Raw genomic sequence first — 6,231 nt, forward strand, 5'->3', positions numbered from 1 at the left:
GAGTACCTGGCCGTTAACAGCGTTGTTTCTGTCGAAAAAAATTGTAATATCGGTCTACATGTTAAATGTTGCTGTTTTGTCAGGGACTCCTTGTAAAGCGCTTTGAGCACGTAAGTGGATATTGCGCTATACAAAAAGCTCAAGTTTTTTTGTTTTTTGTTTTTATTTTATAAAAAGCATTTTAGCCAGATAGGCCCATTACATCAGGTCACAACTCAGTTTTAATCCCTATGAATCATCAGAAAACATCTGTACTCTCTGACAATACTTTTTTTTCTCTCACACAATTTGGCCAGAAAACTCGTCCTCAAAATCCGGATCGATCAAAACGACCCTTGTCAAAAACTCCCAAAACTGGGACTTTCACGGAGACCTGTGTTTTTGTGCGTTTTTGACCAGATGAAGGACTTTTCCTACACACTTGTTCGGTTCTTTAACGTACAGAGGTCATGCCTGCTTAATATCTTAATTTGTCATTTTAATTGATCGATATTTAAAGGATGGTTTTCTGGCCAAAATTTGAAAAACAAAACAAAACAAACCAAAAAAATAAAAAAAATTAAAATTTGAGCTTTGATATTGAGCAATATCAACGAAATGTGCTTAAACGCTTTACAAAGAGATATGTGTGAATGGCATAGTTAAGGTGAATAATAAAAAAACAATGATGGGACAGGAAATAGAATGCCCCTTTGTGACTACGACTATGCCTAGGAAGAAAGGCAGATTCTTGCACAGACTCATGAGCGGATTTTGTTTAGTTTTCTAAAACAAAACAAAAAGAAGTTAAAATAGAGCTTTTATATAGCGCAATATCCACTAAACATGCTCAAATCGCTTTACAAGGGATCCCTGACCAACAGAAACATTTAACATTTAGGACGTGTCATGACGCCTGTCAGGCGATATTACATTTATATTTCTGACAGAGACAAATCTGTCAACGACGAGGTACTCATTTTACACCTGAGTTCGGTGAGAGAATGTTGGTAAAGAGCCTCTACCGAGGACTCAACTATGCGCTGAGCGAGGCTCGAACCCGGGACCTTCCGATCCGAAGGCGAGTGTCATACCACAAGATCACATAGCCGCAAAAAATGTGTTTTGTTTTAAAAAAAAAATAGAATTTGACAGAATATCGATACGTACACATTTTTTACACAAGTCCCGATTGTTGCACTATACAATTAAGGTCTTTATTGTTTAAATAAAAATGCAACGAAGTGAGAAGTTGTTGATCTTGCATAAGAAATCTATGTGAGAAACAGCTATCCCACAATATATAGACAAAACGTATTTTAAAATAGAGTCTATTTGTTAAAATACTTGTACCCGACGTGTACATAATATATGCAGGTCTGACATCCAAACCCACTTATAAGCCTAGTTTAACATTGTTGTAATGGACAATATTTCGCGTCATTGTTTTTGTTTGTTTGAGATTTACAATGCAACAATGAGCCTATAATAAGAAATTGGGTTATCAGACCTGCAAATAAGAGCACGTCGCTTGTAATATTATGTTGATCGATAAAAATGACCCCTTACATGTCAAACATTCTTAAACCCGGGACTTCCAAGAAATCTCAAGTTTAACCGTTTTTTTTTGTTTTTTTTTTTGACAAGTGAGAGGATGAGATGTCATTTTAATGGATGAATTCAAGGAGTAAAAATGATTTTTGGCCAAAATGTAAAAATAAAATAATTTTTTTTTAAAAAAGTCATTTTGTCAATGGACGTGAAAACAGCTTTTGAAAATGGCGTCTGTGTTAATCCGGATTGAAAAACTTGGATTTACTTTTGTTACTGTATCATTATTATTATTGTCGTGTCGCTTTGAAAACCGTAGTCTCTGTCTGTTATTTATTAAATGTTTTAATTATAATCCATTTGAAAAAAATGGTGCAACCTTATAATTGGAGGAGGGGGGAGGGGGGGGGGGTGGTAGTCGTGGTTGGCGGGGTGTGGGTTGGGGTGTTGTGAAGGTTTTAAAATAGGAAAGAACTTATTATACTGTGTGTAGTCCCTCAAAACCATAACCTCTGTGGAGCTCAATTGATCCCAGTTTCAGTATCGTTAAATGTAGATAGAGGTGCAATACCTTGCTACTCTTGTGATATGATGCCAGTACTTTCCGACAGATCTAATAGATACAACTACCTGGTATCTGCTGGATGAAAGTTCATATCATTTCACAGTCGTCCTTTAGAACCAGAATGCTCATGAATCCAGAGTTTTATCCCGGTTTATGGTGCGTTATTGTGCGTTAAATGTAGATTAGAAATAACTTGGCACTTTTAGCAATAACTTAATAACTTGGCACTTTTAGCAATAACTTACTCCTTACCACCCCTTTGATAGTACGCTAGACTATGGAAGAGTACTTTCCGATAGACCTGAGGTAAAGCTAGCTCATAACTGCTGGGTGTAAACCTTAAAATTGAATTTTTATAATTTTTAATTTTATAAATTAAGAACTGATAAAATTTAAGCTTGAAGTCCCAGGTTTGAACGTTTTTGACAAGATTAGGGTCACTAAAGTCCTAGGTTTGAGAGATTTGACAAGATGAGGGTCAAGGAAGTCCCAGGTTTGAGAGAGATTTTGTGACAAATTGAGGGTCCTTTCAATCGATCGGGGTTCCGATAACTCAGTTGGTAGAGCCCTCGCTTCGCAATCAAAGGGACCGAGATCAATCCTGGGTGCAGTCGAGATTTTTTTTCTGACCCCCTGTCCACCCAGCAGTGACAGGCAGCTGGATTGTTAGATTTGTCGGAAAGTACTTTGCGATAGACTAGAATCCTAGATAAAAGGTAGAAAGTAATTGATGTATTGTCCAGTTTACGCTATAGATAGTTCGAAGTTGACGTCACTCAGGTCTTTGTTATTGTTTTTTGCCATCCGCGTTTATTAGTAATTCTCACTAAACTGTATTAAACTGACTATCAACAATCATGGTTACACACAGTTTTGTGTGTTGGCCAGTAATACTTCCTGATGGCAATATTGTGAACTTATTAGCCAAGTGCATACTATCTATAGAAACCGGGATAAACTCCTGCTCCTTGGGGCCTTAATGGCTCTGAAGGACTACTTTAAAAAAAAATCGATCGATATCTTAATGACGAGTTTTCTGTCCAATTTTTTTTTAAATTTATGTTTATTGTTCTAGTACTGTGTGTTGTCAATGACTAAAAATTTCATTCTTGTGGGCATTATTTGTTTATTTTATTTACATTTTGACATCCGGTTCACACGGACCTAACACAGGTATAAACAAAAAATAAACTAGCAATAAAAAAAACAACGAAAAACAACAACAACCCCCCCCCCCCCAAAAAAAAAAAAAACAAAAACAAAAAAACAAAAACAAAACAAAACAAACAAAAAAACCCAAACAATCAAAGTAAACAAAACAAAATAAATTAAATTAGACTTTTTGGGGGCACGAACAACGGCCGTTAACGCTTAAATTTGTGTCAAGTGATTTGCCCGTTGGGGGCCTCAGAACCCCAGCCTGGTCAAGACAATGGGGTTGGGGGGGGGGGGGGTCGTCCGTTTAGTCGATTGATTTAGGTCAAGTAATGTCAGTTATTATATCAACTGATTGAAAAGATGAAAGGGACCAAAGGGTGGCGGCCATTTTATTGATCATCGGTCATTGGGGTACAGTTATTTATTTCATTTTGAATACGCCGTAACTGAATTAAGTGGCTTGGACCAAACAAAACTGGACTAAAATGAGATTTAGTATATGAGTTACATGACGAGCTGTCAATGATAGCTCTGATTTCTATCGTGGATGAGAAGTTTCCGTATGTGGGTAAGTGTACGGGTGTAGGTGTGTTGGCGTGTTAGTGTGTATGCTAGTTTATATAGTCTTAAGTGATTGTTAAGCGCCATGGAGCACTTGTCAGTGGATTGATGTGCGCTATTATTATTATTATTATTATTATTACTATTATCATTATCATTATTCTTATTATTATTCTTATTCTTATTCTTATTATTTTTATTATTATTATTATTATTATTATTATTTTATTATTATTATTATTATTATTATTACTATTATTATTATTATTATTATCGAACTCTGTATGGGATTTGTGGACTGTAAAAAGGTAATCTACGAAAATTGAATATAACAGCTTAAAAAAAAAATTATACTCAACACGGAACGTTTCGGGCCCAAAACCCTTCTTCAATCAATATCAAAAAGAGTTAAAGCATTATATTACTACTTCACGTTAATTATTTGAGAAATATTTTTTTAAGTGAATAATATCACAAGCATAATATACGCTAAATTTTATATAAAGGTCTTATATCCCCGACGTATGAATATGGGGTCATTTGGGTGAAGGGTGGGGGTTGGGAAAGGGGAAGGGAGGGGGGGGGGGCAAGGGCAGATTAGGGGATAATTAAATCACTGGCGGTCGGTTAATAGAGCGAAGTTGTTTTGTGCCGCCCTATATTTTCCGTAGATTAGCATGTCAACCAAACAAAAAACTTCCATTTTAAAATTTTGATAAAATTAAAAATTTAGCACATACTGCTTTTTGTTTTGAATTTAATATTTGATGACTCGTGCGTCGCTCCGCGAAGGTAGCGTCAAATCGGCACGTTTCATCTTTCCCCCGTTGCCTGCGCGGGGTGACAATGAGCGGAGGGTGTGGTGTGGTGGGGAAGTTTTTTGTTGTTTATATGAGCCAGTCTTCGTTTGGCCGTCCTGTCCTTATCCTATACTCCGTTGTACCTTGAAGAAAGTTAGTTACCACTCCCCAATCTCCCTCCACCCTCCCTCCCCAACTAACTATTGTCTTTCACTGCTAAAATAATTAGGCCAAGACGGCCAATCTAGCGATGCACGCCCTGAGGTCCTACTTGGATAAATTAAAACCATATCAGTTTTATCACTGAAAGAAGAGGCTTTGCTTCACTTAAATATACGGATGAAGAGAATGGCAATAAATATATATTTTATCATTGTTTGTTTTGCTTAAATATATATTAAATATAAAAAAGAACAGTAAACAAAGTATGCACCGAGAAGAGCCCCATGGTACTATAAATAAAAATCCCTGACCCCACGGAGTCCTTCATCCCCGCACACTCCCAACGATCCCTACTCAACTTGTATTGTGTGCATTGTCTAATACTAATAATAGTATAATTATAAAGATGTCGCTGATTGTGTGTGAAGTTAACAAGTGCTTTGCGTTTGGAATTAAATGTGGATTTTTAAATTCTATTATTCTAAAGTTGTGTGTCATACCGTTAGTATTCAGAGAAAATGTATTATCGCTGTTGTCATTGTTTATGAAACCTACCTGTTTTTATCTTGAATCATTTTATTTTAAAAAGTTATTTCTGTAATTTGTAACCAATCATGAATCATGTTGATTTTTTAATTGATAATCAATTCCTTCACTTATCCTCTCAAGAGAAAATAGTGGTGAAAGATTTAGGTCCACACAAACCAGTGAATTTTAACTTAGTTTCTAACACTCCGAGGAGACAGCGCCGATTTAATAATTTAATAATGATTATTTTAAAATGTTGAATGGCTTACTGCCAGTGAAAGCCGTAAAACGCTTCAATGTTTTTATTGCTTGATTTTTTGTGATATATGCTATAACGGACAACAGGAGGATTCAGTGATATTGCGCACATCTCTCAGGCACTGAGAAACATTCTGAATCAAATAGCCATGTCACAGATGCTGTTAAATATAAACTTTTCAACGTTGTAGATATAAGAAATCAGTTGGAAACAGGACATGCTGCGTCTGTGAGTCGTTATAATGAACAGGTGAAAGTTAACAGACAAGTTTTGTCCAAGATAATTGATGCTCTTTGTGAGTACGTCTCGTTAATATTCTAACACACACACACACACACACACACACATACACGCACACACAAATACACGCACATATGCAAACAATTGCAATACCGCCCTCCACACACACACACACACACACACATACACACACACACACACACACACACATACAAAGTAGGTGAAATTAAGTTAAATTAACTAGACCAATAAAATTTGATTCTGTATTTCGGATTTGTGCCGCCTTAAATACAATGTGACCAACCGCCCCTGAATTAAATGTAGTGTTAATAATTTCACATGTAAGATTTTATGATCTCATTGGGACCGATCTTAATTATGAATATTATTTTTTTTTCCTATTTGCCATTCAATAATAGACTGTATCA

The sequence above is a fragment of the Berghia stephanieae genome, chromosome 6, assembly GCF_034508935.2.
Source record: "Berghia stephanieae isolate SIO BIC M18660-M18661 chromosome 6, UCSD_Bste_1.3, whole genome shotgun sequence".
NCBI lineage: Eukaryota > Metazoa > Mollusca > Gastropoda > Nudibranchia > Aeolidiidae > Berghia > Berghia stephanieae.